This window comes from Puma concolor, chromosome B1 (assembly GCF_028749965.1).
Source record: "Puma concolor isolate L17-30 chromosome B1, mPumCon1.1.hap2, whole genome shotgun sequence".
In the NCBI taxonomy this organism is placed as follows: domain Eukaryota; kingdom Metazoa; phylum Chordata; class Mammalia; order Carnivora; family Felidae; genus Puma; species Puma concolor.
Window position 1 is genome coordinate 195964349 of NC_141670.1, and position 24350 is coordinate 195988698.

The window sequence follows — 24350 nt, forward strand, 5'->3', positions numbered from 1 at the left end:
TCCCTCTGTGTGTCCCCGTATCTCCATTCCAATTTCTTCTTCTTCTTAGGGCACCGGTTTTATCAGATTAGGGCCCACCTTAATGACCTCATTTTGACTAAAATTACCTCTTTCAAGGCCCCATCTCCAAATCCAGTCACCTTCAGCATTGAAATGTGGGGCAAGGGGGACACCCATCAGCCGATCACCCCAGGTAAGTACAATGGAGTAAGAGAAAAGCAAGGAGGGAAGCAAAGATGGGATTTTAATAATGGGCCATCTCTCCAAAGGCCCGCAGAAACTGAAGTCAGGGCAGAAGGAGGGTTTGAAACACTGAAGAGGAGAGCCCAGGTCTGGGGAGGTCCTTAGGAGGCCAAAATGTTGCTAGAGGAGGGAACATCTCCACTCACAAGTCGCTCCTTCCAAAACTGAGCTGTTCACCTTCCTCCTTCAAACCAGTTCCCGTCTCCTTTTCTAGTTGTTGTTGTTGTTTAGATAAGCTCCATGTCCAATGTGGGTCTTGAACTCATGATCCTGAGATCAAAAGTTGCATGCTCTACTGACCGAGCCAGCCCGGTGCCCTTCCTTTTCTGGTCTTTTGAAATCTGGCAAAAAGAATCCACATCCCCACTCCATGGCTCAAATCTTCTGCGCTCCTTCCCCTCATCCCACATACCCACCTAGAAGTTGGTTCCTTCTGCCTACACATTATTCGTTAAGTATCCACTTTGTTATTTCCACTACCACTGGCTTAGTCTAAGAGAAAGTCTACCTTCTTTCTCACCTAGGAAGAGCGCCCAGCCGATCTCCCCAAATCTGCCCTCCCCACCTCCTCTACTATCCTTTCCACCAGACAGGGGGGTGGCTTCCTTTTAGCCAACCTTTGTAAAGAAGTAACTTTTGAAGCATCATCCTGATGACCTCACCTCTCCACTCGTTCTCGACCTAGCAAGAAGTGCATAAGCCCGTGGCTACTCCCCCAGCCTTCACGGGCACGTCTGTCCCCAACCCCAAGGCACTCCAGAACTGCCGGCCTTCTCTCTGTCCCCAACCAGCCCAAGCTCTTCCCCGGAGCCTTCAAAGTTGCCATTGCCTCCCGTCCTAACTCCTACTGATCTCCTTCATGTGACGTCCTCAGGTAGCCTATCCAAATCCCATGTAGCTGCCAAACTGGGTTCTATCTCCAAATGGAACACTTTCCTAACAGAATAACACAGATACCCATAGATCTCCCGGGCCAGTACTGTTCTCCAAAGCTCTGGTCTGGACAGCCCAGCCCTGGAACACATCCTCTGAAAATTTTTTCTAGCTGTCCCCTCCCAACGGGACTCGGAGTTTGCTCCGGGCTAGGTTGGCAGGAATTGAAGCTTATTACCTTAGTGTCCCAGGACTCAAAGTGGCATCCACAAGGGCTTGTTGAATGAATAAATAAATGAATGACCAACCAAAATTTTATTCGTGGCACCCATTATTCTACCCTTTCTAAACTGCATTCATAGAGCTGTTCTCACAATCCCAGATCTAAACAAAATTATGTGGAAATGGGATGAGAAGTGTTGGTTTTGCTGAGCGTCCTCTTCTCTGCTCATCATCTTGCTTCCTCGACACTCTTGTCCTAAGTACAAATGTCCTTTTATATATATAAAGACGGTGCAAGGTCAAAATCACTTCATGTGATGAGCACTGGGTGTTGTATGGAAACCAATTTGACATGGGGCGCCTGGGTGGCACAGTCGGTTAAGCGTCCGACTTCAGCCAGGTCACGATCTTGCGGTCCGTGAGTTCGAGCCCTGCGTCGGGCTCTGGGCTGATGGCTCAGAGCCTGGAGCCTGTTTCCGATTCTGTGTCTCCCTCTCTCTCTGCCCCTCGCCCGTTCATGCTCTGTCTCTCTCTGTCCCAAAAATAAATAAACGTTGAAAAAAAAAAAATTAAAAAAAAAAAAAAAGAAACCAATTTGACAATAAACTTCATATATTGAAAAAAAAAGTATTGGTGGGATAATAGTTCCTGTTCTACAATGTAAGTTCAATCTTCAATAAATCTACTCATAAAAAAAAAAATCACTTCATGTGTAACAAAGCTTGGCACCCATTCCTTGCTGAACCGAGCAGTCCACTATTATTCAGGCTTGTAAAATCTTGAAGAGCTGCCGCAAAACAGCCCCTTTCGAAAGGGTGTTTATTTTTGATAATAAATATACATGAAGCGCAAGTCAAATAGAACAAAGTGATATGTGCAGAAAATCATTCTTTCTGCTTCCCTGGACTTGCCTCTTACTATAGTAAGGAGCAAGCAGCATTCATACAGATATGTAGATACAGAGAAGCAAACTGTCACAGTTTCGTAAAAATCATAGCTTATCGTATGTCCTGTTGTGCACCAGGCTTTCTTCACGTAGTGATATATGTTGAAGATATTCTCTATCAGCACACATTGCTGTACCTAATTCTATTAAGTGACTTCTAGGATTCCATTGTATAGCTTACTAAAGTCTGTTTAACTAGACCCATATCAGTGGGCACTTAGGTTTTCTGCTCCTTTGTTATGACATAAAATTTTGGAATAAATATTCTTGTGTCAGCAAATTTAAAAAGTAGGTTTCCGGGGTCAAAGGGCCTAGTGCCCCCAGACATCCCAGGATCCACTCTGCAGTGATCCCTACAGATCTGTTTGAATGCCTTCCCCCACCTTCTGTTTGTCCTTCAACAGCCTGATCTAGTGTCGCTTTCTTTCCAAAGCCCTCCTAGAATCTACTCTGATTCATTGGGATCTCTCCTGTCTGCACGCAGCCATCTAAACACTATTCATGCCGTCCCCCCAACTTCTCCACGGCTTCACCTTCCCCAGGTTCAATTACCAGTGGTGACCGTGTTCCGAGGCAGATGCTCCTTCTGAAAAATCGCCAGAAGGTCAATAACGGGCTGGCGCTATTCACATGCCTGCACCATTCACCCCCCTGCATCTCTGATCTCGCAGGCATCAACCTAAGAAGAAAGGTGAGTACAATACAATAACACATTTTGAGAGAGAGATCACATTCACATGCCTTTTATTACAGTACATTGTTATAATTGTTCTATTTTATCATTAATTATTGTTGTTAATCTCTTACTGTGCCTAATTTGCAAATTGAACGTTTTCATAGGTGTGTATGTATAGGCACAAACATAGAATGAATATAGGGTTCAGTGCTAACGTCATCCCCTGGGGGTCTTGGAACATGCCCCGTGGTTAAGGGGGACCACTGTACTTATTTGTTGGATTCTTGCTAGATGCCAGACATTCAGCTAAGTTCTCTGTATATGTCACCTGATTCAACTCTCAAAATAATTCAGTGATACCCATGGATATTTTTAAGCCCATTTTACAGAAGAGGAACTTGTCCTCCAGAGAAGCTTTGATTACTTGCCCAAGGGGAAGGGCCCACTCAGGTCTCCCTCACGGGAAAGGCTGTGTTCTTACTACTCTACACAGGGATTCCTCAAGGCCAGTCTATTTCTGTCCCTTCAGCAAGCTATCATGGTGCCTGGCACAAGGTCCCTAATATTGATTGAATGAATGAATGTCAAAATACACCATTTTTCGAGCCTCAGTGCATTGTAACTATGTGCAAATAAGTCCACAATAACAACATTACCATGTGTCAAGTGCCCAGCCTGTCTTAGGTATGTCTGTTATCTCAGGTAATCCCTACTTTTTTAAAAAAGTTTTTCTTGGGGCACCTGGGTGGCTCAGTCGGTTAAGCGACTGACTTTGGCTCAGGTCATGATCTCACAGTTTGTGGGTTCAAGGCCCGTGTCAGGCTGCTGACAGCTCGGAACCTGGAGCCTGCTTTGGATTCTGTGTCTCCCTCTCTCTCTGCCCCTCCCCAACTTATACTCTGTCTCTCTGTCTGTCTGTGTCTCTCTCTCAAAAATAAATAAACATAAAAAATTAAAAAAAAATTTTTTTGTAACGCTTATTTATTTTTGAGGGGGGGAGGGGCAGAGAGCAAGAGGGAGACAGAGGATCCAAAGCAGGCTCTGTGCTGATGGCTGAGAGCCCAATGTGGGGTTCAAACCCACCAACCATGAGATCGTGACCTGAGCCTAAGTTGCACACTCAACTGACTGAGCCACCCAGGCGCCCCAATCCCTACTTTAACCTGACAAGTAGGCATTACACTGTGTCCATTTTACAAAGGAAAAAAATGAAATTCAAAAGTGCAACTTGCCCCAAATCAGAACACAGTTAGATGGTGTACTGGGAGGGTGGTCACTTTCTTTTGCATTTGTAATCTTTATCCCCAAGGGCATACTAGAATGTCTGACACTTGTAGCTGAACACCTCACTTGCAGAAAGAGAAATACCAAATGAGAAGGTTCACAAAGGAAATGACTTTGCAGGAGTAAAAGGCTGCAGGGTCCTTTTAGATTCCATTTTCCAAGGTTCATTACATTTAACAGAAGGAGAAATTAAAAGCTGAAGTGGTCCCAAATCACTGCTGATTCAAAACCAGAAATGAAGACAAAGCCAAGTCCGAGAGTGTAACTGTGTGAATGTGGAAAAACCTGCATTCTTGGGCAATGCTAGTGTGAGTGCCACTTGGTACATCCTCTTGGACTGCCAGGATCTTGAAAAACTCTAGGGCACGAGAGGAATGACTACCTCTGAGCCACATAGCTGGCATATGGAAGTGTGGGTCCTAGCACGTGGGTTTTGAGCTCTCTTCTTTCCTTCATTAGCGATTTTTAAATCATTCAAGGAATACAATCACATTTTACAAATTGGAAAGAGAAAAGAAGAAAAATGTCCCCACCCCCGTTCCAAAACCCTAACCCAACTACCTTTAACATTTTGGTATCTTTTCTTCTAGCCTTTCTTTTAATCTCTGATGGCTTTAAAAGTAGCTATACTATATACTATTTGATATTTTATATATACATATATACATTTTTTTTTTTTTAATTTCTGCTCTTTCCACTTCACTGTGGTTCCTGCCAGCCTCTGTCTCCTCTCCCAAAACACTGGTCCTGCCAGCCTCTGTCTCCTCTCCCAAAACACTGAGTCAGGTTCAGATCCCCGTTCTGCACCCCTTGGTAGCTGTGAGCTGAGTATCTGATCCTGTATATCTCCCTGTGTCTTGGGCTGTCTGTAAGACCCTGTAAAGAACAGCCCTGGTACAACCTCTTAGAAATGGGGCTTCTTCCTCTCCTTACACCTCCCATTAGAAGGTTGGCTCCATGGGAACAGGACCAATGCCCATCTTTGTCCACCACTGAGCCCCTAACATCAGATCAATGCCTGGTATGAAAGTGGCATTCAAGCAATGCTTTCAGAAAACCCGGTGACAACAGACTGATCATCCACCAGGAATAGAGAAACTAATAGGTCCAGGGTCTTCAACAGATTCCCCAGCAATGACCCATCCATCAACGTCTGTTGTTCATCTGCTGAGTGGTGAAGTGCGGTGTTGAAGGGAAAAGATGGGAGAGGCTTCTTTTTCCTCCTTCAGCAATAATTGCTAACCTCATCGCATGTCAAATACTTTGTGTACAATGCCCTACAGCAATTGCTGTCATGTAAACAGTTTATTGTTTCCGTATCACAAATGAGGAACCAGAGACTTGGAAAGGTAAGCAGTTTTGGCCAAAGTTAAGTTAGTCAAGAAGGGTTGTGAACCCAGACAATCTCATTTCAAGACTGTCCAGCTAACACTACCCCTGTGCCATTAGGCAACAGATAAAGGGCACCCACTATGTGCTGGCTCAGAGTTGGCACACTGATCCTGTGCTGGCAGAGGATTTGTGATCTAGAGTGGGGCCTTCAGGAAACATGTTCTTGAGCATGGGTCTGTGGCAACCATGAGGCTCTGAGCATCACTGAAAAACTTGGGGTGGACCTGTTTTCCTAGGAAGGTGTTTATCTTCTCAAGGTGTTTTACACCTCCTCAAATTAAATTCTGTCACACACACACACACACAAAAAAGGTGAATAGATGCTGAATATCAAAAACAAAAAACAACAGAGAAGCACACTCATTGATGTCAGCCGGCGATCTGGTTTTTTCTAGTAGTCTTGTGAAAAGGAAAGCTATGATTTCTCCTCCCACATCCAGCAAATGAGCAGAGCTGAATTCGCTCTTTATTCTGCATTGTCAATGATACAAGAATTAGTAGAACTTTGGAGAATGCCTTGAAATGCTTTTCATTCACTTGCGCATCACTGGCTTGCTTGTTTAGTTAAACCGGTAGAGGTGTGAGTGCATGAGAAGTCAACTTCTCAACCACTCTCTCAGTTCAGGCTGACCTCAGCCTAACAGATTGAGTAAGTTCTCAACTCTCTCCACCCTCCACCCTCGTTACCTATTTACTTGCTCTTCCTGAACTTTCAGCTGACAGCTTAGATACCCTATGCCTTGGACATCTTTTGTGAGCTTTCTCATTGCTGTCATTCCTGAGGTTTCATACATCCTATACTTCCTGCTTCTATTTTTGGATTTGGATGGTTTCCTCATCGCCTTTTTCCCCACACTAGACTGTAAATGAACTCTGAAACAGTCTTTTTGTTGAGTATGATTCCAATGACTAGCAAGTCCCTGGTACCTAGTAGGCACTACAAAACTGTGTGTTGATGAATATCACACTTTAACACAAATCTTTTTTTTGCATTCGCTTATTCTTCCACTCATCCATTAAATACTCACTAAGCACCTTCTGTGTTCTGTGGACTGTTTTAGGGACTGAGGATACAGTGCTTTAAGAAAATTCAGTCCTGGGCTTTAAGACGCAGAACAGATGAACACAAGGGAAGGGAAGCAAAAATAATATAAAAACAAGGAGGGGGACAAAACATAAGAGATTCTTGAATACGGAGAACAAACAGAGGGTTACTAGAGGGGCAATGGAAGGGGGTATGGGCTAAATGGGTAAGGGGCAGTAAGGAAATCTACTCCTGAAATCACTCTTACAGTATATGCTAACTAATTTGGATATAAATTTTTGAAAAAATATTTTTTTTTAAAGAAAAGGGCAAAGGACTGGAATAGACATTTCTCCAAAGAAGATATACAAATGAGGAACAGGCATATCAGGGATATGCAAAGCAAAACCACAATGAGATTATCAAAACCATTAGGATGGCTAATATTAAAACAACAATTACACAAAATAACAAGTATTGGCGAGGAAGGGGAGAGATTAAAAACTCTTGCACACAATTGGTGGGCATGTAGAATGGTGCAGACACTATATAGAAAAGTATGAAGTTTCCTCAAAAAATTAAAAACAGAACTTCCATATCATCCAGCAAGTTCATTTCTGGTGTATATCCAAAAGAATTAAAAACCAGATCTCAAAGAGAGATTTGCAAACCCATGTTCACTGCAGCATTCTTCACAATGGCCAAGTTGTGGAAGCAACCTACTCATCAATGATGAATCGATCAATAAAATGTTATATATAACACCTCCAGAAGGGAGGTGGGTGCGGGGATGGGTTAAATAGGTGATGGGGATTAAAGAGTATACTTGTTGTTATGAACACCAAGTGATGTATGAAGTGTTGAATCACTATATTGTACACCTAAAACAAATATTACATTGTAGGTTAACTAACTAGAATTTAAATAAAAAGGTTTTTAAAAAAAAAAAAAAGTAAGGGCGCCTGGATGACTCAGTCGGTTAAGCTTCTGACTTCAGCTCAGGTCATGATCTCACAGTTTGTGAGTTCGAGCCCTGCATTGGGCTCTGTGCTGACAGCTCGGAGCCTGGAGCCTGCTTTGGATTCTGTGTCTCCCTCTCTCTCTGCCCCTTCCCTGCTCATGCTCTGTGTCTCTCTGTCTCTCAATAATAAATAAATGTTAAAAAAAAATTTTTTTTTAGAAAGCATCTGGCTCTTGATTTGGGCTGGTGATGATCTCACAGTTTGTGGGTTCAAGTCCTGCATTGGGTTCTGCACTGACAGCATGAAGCCTGCTTGGGATTCTCTCACTCCTTCCCTCTCTCTGCCTACCCTCCTCCCCCGCTCATGTTGTTTCTCAAAATAAATAAATAAACTTAAAAAAATATCTAGAAAGAAAGAAAGAAAGAAAGAAAGAAAGAAAGAAAGAAAGAAATTCTGTCCTAGGGCACCTGGCTGGCTCAGTCACAAGAGAAAGTGACTTTTGATCTCAGGTCATGGGTTCGAGTTCCACACTGGTGTAGAGATTACTAAAAATAAAAATTAAATTAAAAAATAAACAATAGCTCTCTCCCCGGTATCTCAGCGCTGCGTCAGTGCAGTTAGGCATCAGCAAATTAATGAAAGGAGAGAGGAGGCCCCTGCTCTTGGGCACCCGCGGGAACTTACTCCAGCTCCAGACACACCATAAACACTTTCATCTAACGGAAGATAAGCTGTGAAATCGGATTTCTGAACCACAAGACACTTGTGTAAAAACTGCATTCCATGCCAGGCCTGAAATGTTCCAAAGCTCAGTTCGCTATCAGCATCCCAGGTGGTGCAATTAATAAAGAGCTAGCGTGGGGCCACTGGCACAAACAAGGCAGCTCCTTAGAACCTGAACTTCCTATTTGTTCCATTCCTTGGGTAGAAAACGCCTGTTAATTACTCTGGAGTATTTTCTTTTAGAAATTATTTTGGCGAGGAGAGAGGGAAGATGGCGGCGTAGGAGGACGCTGGGCCCACCGCGCGTCCTGCTGATCACTTAGATTCCACCTACACCTGCCTAAATAACCCAGAAAACCGCCAGAGGATTAGCAGAACGGAGTCTCCGGAGCCAAGCGCAGACGAGAGGCCCACGGAAGAGGGGCCCCTCCTGAAGTGGATCACCTAAGGAGAAGCGAGCTAAGCCTGCCCCTCCTGCCCCCGTGCACCTTGCCTACCCACCCCAGCTAATACGCCAGATCCCCAGCATCACAAGCCTGGCAGTGTGCAAGTAGCCCAGATGGGCCACGCCACTCCACAGTGAATCCCGCCCCTAGGAGAGGGGAAGAGAAGGCACACACCAGTCTGACTGTGGCCCCAGAGGTGGGCTGAGGGTAGACATCAGGTCTGACTGTGGCCCCGCCCACCAACTCCAGTTATACACCACAGCACAGGGGAAGTGCCTGCAGGTCCTCACCACTCCAGGGACTATCCAAAATGACCAAACGGAAGAATTCCCCTCAGAAGAATCTCCAGGAAATAACAACAGCTAATGAACTGATCAAAAGGATTTAAATAATATAACAGAAAGTGAATTTAGAATAATAGTCATAAAATTAATCGCTGGGCTTGAAAACAGTATAGAGGACAGGAGAATCTCTTGCCACAGACATCAAGGGATTAAGAACAGTCACCAGGAGCTGAAATACGCTTTAAATGAAATGCAAAACAAAATGGAAACCACGACGGCTCGGATTGAAGAGGCAGAGGAGAGAATAGGTGAACTAGAAGATAAAGTTATGGAAAAAGAGGAAGCTGAGAGAAAGAGAGATAAAAAAAATCCAGGAGTATGAGGGGAAAATTAGACAACTAAGTGATACACTAAAAAGAAATAATATACGCATAATTGGTATCCCAGAGGAGGAAGAGAGAGGGAAAGGTGCTGAAGGGGTACTTGAAGAAATTATAGCTGAGAACTTCCTGAAGTGGGGAAGGAAAAAGGCATTGAAATCCAAGAGGCACAGAGAACTCCCTTCAGACGTAACTTGAATCGATCTTCTGCACGACATATCATAGTGAAACTGGCAAAATACAAGGATAAAGAGAAAATTCTGAAAGCAGCAAGGGATAAACGTGCCCTAACATATAAAGGGAGACCTATAAGACTCGTGACTGATCTCTCTTTTGAAACTTGGCAGGCCAGAAAGAATTGGCACGAGATCTTCAGTGTGCTAAACAGAAAAAACATGCAGCCGAGAATCCTTTATCCAGCAAGTCTGTCATTTAGAATCGAAGGAGAGATAAACAAACAAACAAAAACTGAAGGAATTTGTCACCACTAAACCAGCCCTACAAGAGATCCTAAGGGGGACCCTGTGAGACAAAGTCCCAGAGACATCACTACAAGCATAAAACATACAGACATCACAATGACTCTAAACCCGTATCTTTCTATAATAACACTGAATGTAAATGGATTAAATGCGCCAACCAAAAGACATAGGGTATCAGAATGGATAAAAAAACAAGACCCATTTATTTGCTGTCTACAAGAGACTCATTTTAGACCTGAGGACACCTTTAGATTGAGAGTGAGGGGATGGAGAACTATTTATCATGCTACTGGAAGCCAAAAGAAAGCTGGAGTAGCCATACTTATATCAGACAAACTAGACTTTAAATTAAAGGCTGTAACAAGAGATGAAGAATGAATTATATAATATTTACAGGGTCTATCATTCAGGAAGAGCTAACAATTATAAATGTCTATGCGCCGAATACTGGAGCCCCCAAATATATAAAACAATTACTCATAAACATAAGCAACCTTATTGATAAGAATGTGGTAATTGCAGGGGACTTTAACACCCCACTTACAGAAATGGATAGATCATCTAGACACATGGTCAATAAAGAAACAAGGGCCCTGAATGATACATTGGATCAGATGGACTTGACAGATATATTTAGAACTCTGCATCCCAAAGCAACAGAATATACTTTCTTCTCGAGTGCACATGGAACATTCTCCAAGATAGATCGTACACTGGGTCATAAAACAGCCCTTCATAAGTTTACAAGAATTGAAATTATACCATGCATACTTTCAGACCACAATGCTATGAAGCTTGAAATCAACCACAGGAAAAAGTCTGGAAAACCTCCAAAAGCATGGAGGTTAAAGAACACCCTACTAAAGAATGAATGGGTCAACCAGGCAATTAGAGAAGAAATTAAAAAATACATGGAAACAAACGAAAATGAAAATACAACAATCCAAACGCTTTGGGACGCAGCGAAGGCAGTCCTGAGAGGAAAATACATTGCAATCCAGGCCTATCTCAAGAAACAAGAAAAATCCCAAATACAAAATCTAACAGCACACCTAAAGGAAATAGAAGCAGAACAGCAAAGGCAGCCTAAACCCAGCAGAAGAAGAGAAATAATAAAGATCAGAGCAGAAATAAACAATATAGAATCTAAAAAAACTGTAGAGCAGATCAACGAAACCAAGAGTTGGTTTTTTGAAAAAATAAACAAAATTGACAAACCTCTAGCCAGGCTTCTCAAAAAGAAAAGGGAGATGACCCAAACAGATAAAATCATGAATGAAAATGGAATTATTACAACCAATCCCTCAGAGATACAAACAATCATCAGGGAATACTATGAAAAATTATATGCCAACAAATTGGACAACCTGGAAGAAATGGACAAATTCCTAAACACCCACACTCTTCCAAAACTCAATCAGGAGGAAATAGAAAGCTTGAACAGACCCATAACCAGCGAAGAAATTGAATCGGTTATCAAAAATCTCCCAACAAATAAGAGTCCAGGACCAGATGGCTTCCCAGGGGAGTTCTACCACACATTTAAAGCAGAGATAATACCTATCCTTCTCAAGCTATTCCAAGAAATAGAAGGGGAAGGAAAACTTCCAGACGCATTCTATGAAGCCAGTATTACTTTGATTCCTAAACCAGACAGAGACCCAGTAAAAAAAGAGAACTACAGGCCAATATCCCTGATGAATATGGATGCAAAAATTCTCAATAAGATAGTAGCAAATCGAATTCAACGGCATATAAAAAGAATTATTCACCATGACCAAGTGGGATTCATTCCTGGGATGCAGGGCTGGTTCAACATTCGCAAATCAATCAACGTGATACATCACATTAACAAAAAAAACTAGAAGAACCATATGATCCTGTCAATCGATGCAGAAAAGGCCTTTGATAAAATCCAGCACCCTTTCTTAATAAAAACCCTTGAGAAAGTTGGGATAGAAGGAACATACTTAAAGATCATAAAAGCCATTTATGAAAAGCCCACAGCTAACATCATCCTCAACGGGGAAAAAGAGCTTTTTCCCTGAGATCAGGAACACGACAGGGATGCCCACTCTCACTGCTGTTTTTTAACATAGTGCTGGAAGTTCTAGCATCAGCAATCAGACAACAAAAGGAAATCAAAGGCATCAAAATTGGCAAAGATGAAGTCAAGCTTTCGCTCTTTGCAGATGACATGATATTATACATGGAAAATCCGATAGACTCCACCAAAAGTCTGCTAGAACTGATACATGAATTCAGCAAAGTTGCAGGATACAAAATCAATGTACAGAAATCAGTTGCATTCTTATACACTAACAATGAAGCAACAGAAAGACAAATAAAGAAACTGATCCCATTCACAATTGCACCAAGAAGCATAAAATACCTAGGAATAAATCTAACCAAAGATGTAAAAGATCTGTATGCTGAAAACTATAGAAAACTTATGAAGGTAATTGAAGAAGATTTAAAGAAATGGAAAGACATTCCATGCTCATGGATTGGAAGAATAAATATTGTCAAAATGTCAATACTACCCAAAGCTATCTACACATTCAATGCAATCCCAATCAAAATTGCACCAGCATTCTTCTCGAAACTAGAACAAGCAATAATAAAATTCATATGGAACCACAAAAGGCCCCGAATAGCCTAAGTAATTTTGAAGAAGAAGACCAAAACAGGAGGCATCACAATCCCAGACTTTAGCCTCTACTACAAACCTGTAATCATCAAGACAGCATGGTATTGGCACAAAAACAGACACATAGACCAATGGAATAGAATAGAAACCCCAGAACTAGACCCACAAACGTATGGCCAACTCATCTTTGACAAAGCAGGAAAGAACATCCAATGGAAAAAAGACAGTCTCTTTAACAAATGGTGCTGGGAGAACTGGACAGCAACATGCAGAAGGTTGAAACTAGACCACTTTCTCACACCATTCACAAAAATAAACTCAAAATGGATAAAGGACCTGAATGTGAGACAGGAAACCATCAAAACCTTAGAGGAGAAAGCAGGAAAAGACCTCTCTGACCTCAGCCGTAGCAATCTCTTACTCGACACATCCCCAAAGGCAAGGGAATTAAAAGCAAAAGTGAATTACTGGGACCTTATGAAGATAAAAAGCTTCTGCACAGCAAAGGAAACAACCAACAAAACTAAAAGGCAACCAACGGAATGGGAAAAGATATTTGCAAATGACATATCGGACAAAGGGCTAGTATCCAAAATCTATAAAGAACTCACCAAACTCCACACCCGAAAAACAAATAACCCAGTGAAGAAATGGGCAGAAAACATGAATAGACACTTCTCTAAAGAAGACATCTGGATGGCCAACAGGCACATGAAAAGATGTTCAACATCGCTCCTTATCAGGGACATACAAATCAAAACCACACTCAGATATCACCTCACGCCAGTCAGAGTGGCCAAAATGAACAAATCAGGAGACTATAGATGCTGGCGAGGATGTGGAGAAACGGGAACCCTCTTGCACTGTTGGTGGGAATGCAAATTGGTACAGCCGCTCTGGAAAGCAGTGTGGAAGTTCCTCAGAAAATTAAAAATAGACCTACCCTATGACCCAGCAATAGCACTGCTAGGAATTTATCCAAGGGATACAGGAGTACTGATGCATAGGGGCACTTGTACCCCAATGTTTATAGCAGCACTCTCAACAATAGCCAAATTATGGAAAGAGCCTAAATGTCCATCAACTGATGAATGGATAAAGAAATTGTGGTTTATATACACAATGGAATACTACGTGGCAATGAGAAAAAATGAAATATGGCCTTTTGTAGCAACGTGGATGGAAGTGGAGAGTGTTATGCTAAGTGAAATAAGCCATACAGAGAAAGACAGATACCATATGGTTTCACTCTTATGTGGATCCTGAGAAACTTAACAGAAACCCATGGGGGAGGGGAAGGAAAAAAAAAAAAGAGGTTAGAGTGGGAGAGAGCCAAAGCATAAGAGACTGTTAAAAACTGAGAACAAACTGAGGGTTGATGGGGGGTGGGAGGGAGGGGAGGGTGGGTGATGGGTATTGAGGAGGGCACCTTTTGGGATGAGCACTGGGTGTTCTATGGAAACCAATTTGACAATAAATTTCATATTTTAAAAAAAATAAAATAAAAAAATAAACAATAAAGAATAAATTTAAAAAATTATAATGGAGGGGTCAGACCTGTAATAGGCAAGATAAAAAAGTAAATCATAGTGTATGTGAGGTGGTGATGAGGGATAAGAAACGAAACAGGCAGGGGATGGGATAAGGATTACAGGAGAGGATTACAACGTCAGGTGGAAGGCCAGGATGTTCTCACTGAGAAGGTGGCGTCTGAGGAAGGATCTGAGGAAGGTGAGGTAACCACAGGACATCTGGGGACACAGAGTTCCAACAGAGAGGGAAACAAAGTGCAAGTGTTGAACATCTGGTGTGTTGAGGGAGGAGCAGAGGCCAAATACGGGAAGCATGGTGCAGAGAGAGCAGGAGGAAAGAAGATGAGAACAGAGATGGGGCGGTGTGTGTGCAGCGACGGCAGAAGATGTTCCCGGTCTTGCATCTCATCGGACTCACTGACTCCTTGTTGAGAATAAATTGAAGTGGGACAAGAGAAGAGCAGGGAGACCACTCAGGAGGCCATGATGCCGTCATCCAAACAGGAGAAAACAGTGGCTTGTACCAGGGTGGCATCTGTGGATGTGGTTGGATTCTGGGTGTCTTTTGAAGGTAGAATTGGGAGGATCTTTTACAAAGTAAAGAGACCAAAAGAGAGGTCAAAGACAACTCCAAGGCTTTGGGCTTGAGACAACTGGAAGGGTGGAGTTGTCATTTACTGAGTTGAAGAAGACTCTGATAGAAGAATTCATTAGAGGCAGGTTACATTTGAGATGTCTATGAGATACCCAAGCGAAAACGCTGGGGAGGCAACACCGTGCCGGGCCCTACAAATATGACCACTTAACCCCAATAACAACCCACAAGTGAGGGAGTACACTTGGCCCCATTTTACAGGAGGAGACTGAGGCCCAGAGAGGATGAGTGATTTACCCAAGGTGAATTGGGGAGCTGGGATTCAAACCTGCCCAATGGGCTCCAGAATATACGCTCCTCTACACCAGGCTGTCTGGTAGCCAAGCAAATACACACCCCCTACATGGTTCCAGCCACTTAAGAAAATCCTTGCCTTAAAAGAAAATAAAAACAGAAAAAGAGACAAACCATAAGAGACTCTTAAGTACAGAGAACAAACCGGGGGTTGCTGGAGGGGAGGTGGGTGGGGAGATGGGCTAAATGGGTGATGGGCACTAAGGGGGGCACTGGTTGGGATGAGCACTGGGTGTCATATGCAAGTGATGAATCACTAAATTCTACTCCTGAAACCAATATTACACTATACGTTAACTAACTTGGATTTAAATTAAAATATATGTATACTTGAAGGGCGCCTGGGTGGCTCAGTGGTTAAGCGTCCGACTTTGGCTCAGGTCATGATCTCACGGTTAGTGAGTCTGAGCCCCACATCAGGCTCTCTGCTATCAGCACAGAGCCGCTTCAGATCCTCTGTCCCTCTCTCTTTCTGCCCCTACCCTGCTTATGCTCTCTCTCTCTCAAAAATAAATAAACATTAAAAAATATATATATATATATAATGTATATATATACATATATACAAATATGTACAAATTTGTATACATATATACAAATCTAGAGATAGAGATAGAGATAGATAGAGATGATAGATATTTGGGGTGAAAGAGAAAAAAAAAAAGAAAGAAAATCCTTGCCTTTAGTTCAAAACCCGCATCCTGTGGCTGATGTGCTCTGATTACGTTGGGTCTGAGTCTCCAGCTGCCTGACCTGGGGGAGTGGAGCCGCACTTGGGCTGAGAGCCCAGCAGCCACCAAGTTCCCCAGAGGAAAATCAGGATATTGTCAGCAGAAGAGGGGTGAATAGAGGCCAAATTTCAAAAACAACAGGAAAGCTCGCAGATTAATGTCAGATTAAGCCCACTCCTAACAACTTGGGCCGTTTATAGATCGGTCATCCCACATACGCTTTTCAAGCCACCCAGAGCACCCCAAAATTCATGCCCAAACTTTCTCAGCAGATTTTCTTGTCAGATGTTTATTTGATTTCCTGGGACACTTGGGCTTTCCATTCTTCTATTCCAACACAGAGAGGCTAAAGGTCAAATATCTCAGCTGGGAGGAGAGCACATTCTTGAATATCTAAGAGGCAACTGCAAGGAATGTACTCTTGAGGGCAGGCTCAAAAGAAAACAAAGCAAAACTCAAAGCCCCAGATAAAATTCACTGAAAGTGAGGGTACTGAATATTATTTACTGCCTTAAAATTTTTTATTTATTTGTTGTGTTGGGTTTTTTTTTTAAGTTTATTTACTTTGAAAGAGAGAGAAAAAATGAGCAGGGGAAGAGCAGAGAGAGGGAGGGAGAGAGAGAGAGAATCCCAAGCAGACTCCATCACAGAGCCCCATGTGGGGCTTGAACTCACAAAACCACGAGATCATGACCTGAGCCAAAACCAAGAGTCAGATGCTCAACTGACGCTTAGCCACCCGGGTGCCCCTTGATTTGTTTTGTTTTGTTCTGTTTTTAAATAAACTTAACTTCTTAGAGCAGTTCTAGGTTCACAGCAACATTGAGCAGAAAATACAAAGCTCCCGGGGCTCTGAATCCTAGAAATAGCAAGGGTTTTGACAAATGTATAAATGACCTATGTCCACCATTACAGTGTCACAAAGAATAGCTTCGCGCCCTAAAAATCCTCTGTGCCCCTCTGTTCCTCCTTTGCCCCTAACTTCTGGAAACCACTGATCTTTTTACTGTCTCCATGGTTTTGCCTTTTCCAGAATGTCATATAATTAGAATTACAGAGTGTGGAGCCTTTCCGATCGACCTCTTTCACTCAGTAATAGATATTTAAGGTTCCACCATGCCTTTTCCTGCCTAGCGGCTCATCTCCTTTTAGTACTGAATAATTGCATTGTCTGGATGTACTAAAGTTTATTTATCCATTCACTTACTAAAGGACATTTTGGTCGTTTTGTAGTGTGTTCTGAAGCTAAATTTCTTTCAACCTAAAGAGTTTTAAAATTCTGCTGATTTTACTAAGTAATTAGTAGTCAAATAAAATTTAAATTTATGTTTTAGAAAGATACCCCTTCTTGCAAAGTAACAGGTCTACAATTACTTTTTTCAAGCTATAATAACAATCTCATGCTCCTATGTAACTTTGAAAATTAAGAAGAGTACGAAGAAAATTAAATGACTCATAACTTTATCACTCAAAAGCAAATGTCATTTTAAAAAGCAAATATCATTAATATTAATAATGTAATACTAGTTAATGAATAATGTATTAATTATATTACTGCCTATAATTATTTATTTAATTAATAATCGGTTATTAATTGATAATCTATTGTTAATAATTAAATTGGTTAATGTATCATTGATATTTGGCTGGTTGGATTTATTAATAATTTATTGTTGGTTAATACTTCATTGTTAATATTTGAATTAGTAATTAGTACACATGATGCTAAGTGAAAAAAGCCAGTTACAAAAGACCACATATCGTATAGTTCCATCTATATGAAATGCCCAGCACTGACAAATCTATAGAGACAGGAAATAGATTCCTGGTTGCCTACAGCTGTATGTTAGGGTAATGAGTAGTGAAGACGATGGGGTTTCGTTGTAGATTGATTCAAATGTTCTAAAGTTGGATTGTGTGGTGGTTGCCAAACTATGAATATACTAAAAGCCAGTGAGAGGCGCCTGAGTGGCTCAGTTGATTGAGCGTCCAACTTCAGGTCATGATCTCGCGTCGTGGATTCGAGCCCAGCATCCAGCTTTGTGCTGACAATGCAGAACCAACTTCGGATTCTCTGTCTCACTCTCTCTGTCCCTCCGCCACTTGCTCAGTCTCTCTCTCTCTCTTTCTCAAAAATAAACCTAAAAAAAAAATTGAATCGTATACTTTAAAGGATGAATTTTATGGTACATGAATTATATCTCAATAGAAATGTTTTTAAAAAATTCCTGCCCTTGTGGAAGTTTACATTCTTTAATGCAGCTCTGTCCAATTTTCCTGGATCTGATGTGAAGACAGCCCATTTCGTATTTGATGCCGCTGGGGAAAAACCAAGGGGAAGAAAAAGACAAGGAAACGAGGTATATTTAGCATGTATTAGTTTACGGTACTATCCAATGACACGGTGGCTTTTTGGCACTGTTCCCCATAACTCCTCCTGGACCTGGAAATAGGGAAATTGTTTCCGTAGGCAGAACTGTTCATATGCTGCTTTTCATCACTCTTAGGAGGAGAAGGGAAAGAGAATGGCTGGGGGGCAGGAGGGGGGGGGGGGAGAAGAGGAAAAAATGGAAGTAGAGGAGAGGGGAAAGAGGAAGAAAAGGAAACAGGAAGAGGAAACATTAACCGAGCATTAAGCAGGTGCTGAACATGCCACTGGGCTCTTACATGTATCATGTTATTAAATCCTGAAAATAGCCCCCTGAGGGAGGTTATACTACCATACTTACTTCACGGATTTGGAAATTGAACGCAGTAGGCATTGAATTTGTAGACAGGGAATGGGTTAAGTGAATTGTGGAACAACTTCCTTACAGAATATTATGTAGCTATATTTTTTTTAAGAAGTGAGGAATCTCTCTAGGTGTTGATATAATGTCTAGGATACGTTAGTACGCAGAAAAAAGCAAGACACAAGGTACTGTGGATTGAGTGCTCCCTTTTGTGTAAGAAAAGATAGGGAGTCCTAATGTTTATCCATAAGTGCTGTGTCTCCAGCAAGGAAAAAAGTGGTCATCAGAGTGAAACGTGGAGGAACCGAAAGATCCCAGGGCGGGAATGAGGCTTTTGCTGTTGTTTCCATTTACGAGCCACGTGTATAGATTGCCTTTTCAGAAATAATGTGAATATCGTCAGATATGATCTAAGACAAAAACAGCTGTTTATATTACTAAAATGGACCACTGGGGACAGCACGGGTCTCACCTCTTATCGGGCATGCTTATCAAAGCCCCTCCAGCTGAGAAACCAACAAAATTCAGTGTGTGTACAGCCGCCTATCCTTTGTTCCTTCTTCATGTGATTCAAAACCACACAAAGCTAATGACGATATCCTCCCTCTCCTCATTGGCCCTCCTGCAGCCACCCCAGGGGCGCTGAGAACAGAGCCCCAGAAAGGAAGTATAAATATTTATCATAAGTCCCTTAGAAAGGAAGCACTCACGAATATGTGTATGCCTAACAGAAGACTATTTGGAAATCCAGAAATGTTCCCAAGCTAAACATACCCATTTCCCTGGGTCCCTTTGGCCTCTTCACGATGGGATCACAGTGACCCCCAAAAAGCTCTACCTCAGCAGCTTTTGAAACCTCTCCTTGTTTTGCAGAGCATTAGCCACTCTCAGAGAGCCTCCCCCTTCATTATTTCTGCAGGTCCTCATGGCAAGTGGTTCATCTCTGCTCACACAGCCCCATGGCTTCTATCCAGATTTTCCTTTCCTGCTCAATCACCACTGGTGACTACACTGAAGAGGCTGCCGGCTGCACATCTTCCATCTGGCCTTCCAGATGCTTTTTCTTTTAAGTAATCTCCACCCCAAATCGGGCTCAAACTCATGACCCCAAGATAAAGAGTCTCACGCTCTACCAACTGAGTCAGCCAGGCACCGCTGGCCTTCTAGATGCTTCACCTCTCTCCGTTTGGCTCTCTGTGCCGACATGCTCTCCCAGAGAGAGGAAGGACAGTGAGTCCTTTAGGGCTGCTGTCACACAGCACCAAAGATCGGGGGGCTTATAAACAACAGAAATTTCTTTCCCTCAGTTCTACAGGCTGGGAAGTCCGAGATCGAGGCACTGGGGATGTTCTGGCGAGGGCCCTCCTCCTGGTTCATAGCTGGTGCCTCCTTGCTGAGTGCTTACATGGTGGAAGGAGTGAGAGATCTGTGTGGAATCTCCTTTACAAGATACGATCCCATTCATCAGCCTCCACCCCCATGTCTTAAGCACCTCTCACAGGCCCACACCCCAATACTGCTGTCTTCAGGGGTTAGGATTCCAAGATATTAATTTGAAGTGGCAGAAAACAAACACTCAGACCATAGCATTGCCCCAACTGGCTCCCTCCCTGCAGGGCTGTGCCTCTGGATTCACTGACAGAAGGGCACTGCTCCCCTAGAGATGACCTCTCCAGGGGACCCTTTCCCTCCAGATCCCAGTAGCCACCCCCATCCACTCTTCCCTTCAGGCCTCCGTGTGTTCCAGGACACTACCGCTGCCTCTGTAAGGGGTGCTTTCTTCAGTTCTCCTCACAGTATCTTAATCTGAGTGTATCATCTGTGTCTGCTGGGACCCTGACTGTTATAGACTCTGGTCCTTTCTGCAAGGCAGTTTGGTTGTGTCCCCCCATTGTCTCTGGCGGCCACCTTCGCTGAGAATCTTCAGCTCTGCCGTGGCTAGGTCACCTTTTGAAAGCTGGGTCCCCGCACGATGCCATTCGTGACTCTGTATCTCACAACACTCTCTCTCCCTGGGGCTCTCCCTAGCTGATTAGGATGCTATTCATGATTACACCCAGACAAAGGACACCAATTGGCCTGGTAGTGGGCCAACCAGGAAGTTTAGTCCTTACACCTGCACACACACACGCACACACAAAGACCGTCTCCATTACAAACATGGCAACCATCTAATTCTCCTCCACTTTCCAGAACTCCTTTATTATCTGACAATTTCCCCGACAAGCAGACTTCTGGAAGCCCCATGCCATCAGCCCAGACTTATCTGAGCCCCAGAGACGGTCTGACTTTTGGAAGAAGAGTACAGTGTGCTGTATGTTGGATATGACATCATATTAGAGGAGGATATGATGAAGGAGGAGTTTCACCCATTGCCACCTACAACTCTAACAGGATAACACTTTACCTTCCTAGTGATTTCTCTTTGGCTAACATCCTCAGCATCAACACACTATAGCCAGAAGGCTCTTTTCTTTTCTTTTCTTTTCTTTTCTTTTCTTTTCTTTTCTTTTCTTTTCTTTTCTTTTCTTTTCTAAGTTTATTTATTTATTTTGAGAGACAAAGAGAGAGAGAGAGAGAGAGCAAGTGGGGGAAGGGCAGAGAAAGAGGGAGAGGGAGAGAATCCCAAGCAGGCTCTGCACTGTCAGTGCAGAATTCCATGCGGGGCTCGATCCCACAAACTGTGAGATCATGACCCCAGCTGAAACCAAGAGTCGGACGCTTAACTGACCGAGCCTCTTAGGCACCCCTGCAAGGCTCCTTTCAGTGCCCTCTCACAGCTTTCCATCTCATTCAGAGAAAAGTCTGTGAAATGGCCTGCAAGACCCAGCCTGATCTGGCCTCCTCCCTTCCTTCACAGTGATCCTCCCACCCTGGCCTCCTAGCTGTTGCTGAATAGTTCAGACATGGGGTTGCAACAAGGCCTTTGCTTCTGCTGTTTCCTTCTACCTAAAATGTTCTCTCCACAGATTTCGGCACAGCTTCGTCCCTCCGCAACTTTGAATCTTTGCTTGAGTGTCATCTAAGTGAACCCTTTCCTGACCTCTGTGTTTAGAACCCTAGGCCAGCCCAACACTTGCTGTATCCTTCGTTGCTATAGTTTTCTCCATAGTACGCATCACCTTGCAAAATACAATTTACTACTTGATACGAGCTGACTTATTGCTTATGCCCACCGCCTACTAGAATGTGTACTCCAAGAAGGCAGGGGTTTTTGTCCACTCACTGAAGTAATCCCAGCACTTAGAACAGTGCCCAGAACCCATAGACACACAATGTTATTTGTTAATGAATTTGTGATTGAAGCACAAATCTGACCACACATCTCCCTTGTCAGAGTCGTTTAGTCTTCAGTAGCTCCCCATTGCTCTGAGGACGAAACTAAAGCTTTTTAGCATGTTTCTAAACTGGTAGCAATTTACTTCCTTATCTGACACAAGCCGCCTTCCCCCATTACCCTGAACTGTTATGAAAGAGGAACGCATCCGATATGTGAAAAATAAGAAATATTGGAGCTTATGCAGTGAGATTAAAAATGAGAGCCAGGGACATAAGCACAGCCTGATTCAGGAAAGTGAGCATTGTGTGCATGTATTATGCAGGGTGCCCAGAAAAAGAAATAAATAAACATTGTCACTTCAACAAGAGGTCAATATAAAAATTATGAATGTGATATTTTATGTTCTTCTCCCTTTTGTACTCGGTGTTTGGAATGTAGTGTTTATTTTACACTTACAGCCCGCTTCACTTGGGACTGATCATATATCGGTTCTTGGTAGTCACAAATGGCTAGTGGCTACCATATTGGACACCACAGCCCTGGCAGCAATTCTTTGAGTTTGAGATCTATATCTTACTTATCCTGCTCTCTTTGACAAATAATTAATAAACATATCTCTAGTTCTGAGCAGAGACACATATTAAAAGTCTTCCACGGGGCGCCTGGGTGGCTCAGTTGGTTAAGCATCCGACTTCAGCTCAGATCACGATCTCACTGTCCGTGAGTTCGAGCCCCGCGTCAGGCTCTGTGCTGACTGCCCAGAGCCTGGAGCCTGTTTCAAATTCTGTGTCTCCCTCTCTCCCTGACCCTCCCCCGTTCATGCTCTGTCTCTCTCTGTCTCAAAGATAAATAAACGTTAAAAAAAAAATAAAAAAAAAATAAAAAAAAGTCTTCCAGCTGAGGGGGCACCTGGGTGGCTCAGTTGGTTGAGCATCTGACCCGACTTCGGCTCGGGTCATGATCTCACGGTTTGTGAGTTCGAGCCCTGTGTCGGGCTCTGTGCTGACAGCTCAGAGCCTGGAGCCTGCTTTGGATTCTGTGTCTCCCTCTCTCTCTCTCACTCTCTCAAAAATAAACAAACATTTTTTAAAAATTTTTAAAAAGTCTTCCAGCTGAAGAGGTAGGAGTGGATTGCTAAATATCCTTTATTGTCATTTGCTAGTGCATTCCGCATCTACTGCCTTTGTTATAATCTACTGGGCTTCTTATACTGTGAAACAAGGAAACACTTCAGGTCTGACTGAAGAAAGTATTTCCAAAGGTATTATTGGCTTTAAAAAAATAAGGAGGGGCACCTGGGTGGTTCAGTAGATTAAGTGCCTGACTTTGGCTTGGGTCATGATCTCACGGTTCATGAGTTTGAGCCCTGTGTCAGGCTCCATGCTGATAGCTCAGAGCGTGGAGCCTGCTTTGGATTCTGTGTCTCTGTCTCTGCCTCTCTCCTGCTTTCTCCCTCTCTCTCTTAGATTTGTTAATCTAATAAACAAAACAATAAGGAAGTGACCAAGATAGTGGTAGAATAGGAAGTCTGCCATGAATTTAGCCAGAAGCATAAAAGAATAAAAGGATCCCAGAAAGAAGCTCTGAACAAAGTAAATGTATTAATAAAATCTTAACTGTCAACTGAGAAGCATTAAATCAAGTGACAAAATTCTGGCTATAGCAGAAAATGCTGGTGCCTCATGCTTGTCCCTTTGGCAATAATCATCTCTGGGCATACCTGCCCAACTTCCGACAAGCACCTGTAACTCTGCCCCAGAGCCCTCTCTGATTTCCAAAACCTGCTCTGCCCACACTCAGGGCAGCCTGAACATGCCCAGGGATTAACATCCTCCCTGGGAGCAGCCCTCAACCAATGACTGACAGGAACGAAGGAGAAAGGCCTCAGCTCACGTGTGCCTCCACTGAGATAACTCTGAGGAATATTCCACCCTGCCAACCCAAACTCCCTGCAGGATTCATTTCTAGTTGCCCTCACTGACACTTTGCCTAGCAATCCATCCATCACTGGTTTCTTCCCTCCCCAGTCTCAGCCCCCCTCCCCTGGCATACTACCACATTACATCACTAAGACCCTCACTGAGGCAAAGTGTGACGTGCTGGGGGAAATGGGTGCGTTGATTTACACACCGTTTGAACAACTGAGAGATGAAAGCAAAATGGCGATTATAAGGGATGTGGAGTTAGTTGGTGGTTTTTCCACTGCCACAAAGTGCTAAGGGGAGAAAATGACAGAATCGGGTCAGCTAGCCATTGACTCGGGGCATGGTGTGAAGTCAGGAGACGTCTATGGTGCATTTAAGGAGACCCTTATTCCCTACAGGAAGGTAGCCCAGGACAAACTGTGCGAACATCTAGGTGTACTATGAGTGAGCATGTTCACTGTGGAGCAGAGCAGAGGGATAAGAAGTCCAAATTCACATCCTGGTAGACATCCTTCCCTGATAGGGAAGGTGTAGGGCCCTGAGACTTGGGATGGGGACATATTTGTACATAGGACTGGAAACTCTGAGCCCCCAGAGTTGGTAGGAGCAGCTCT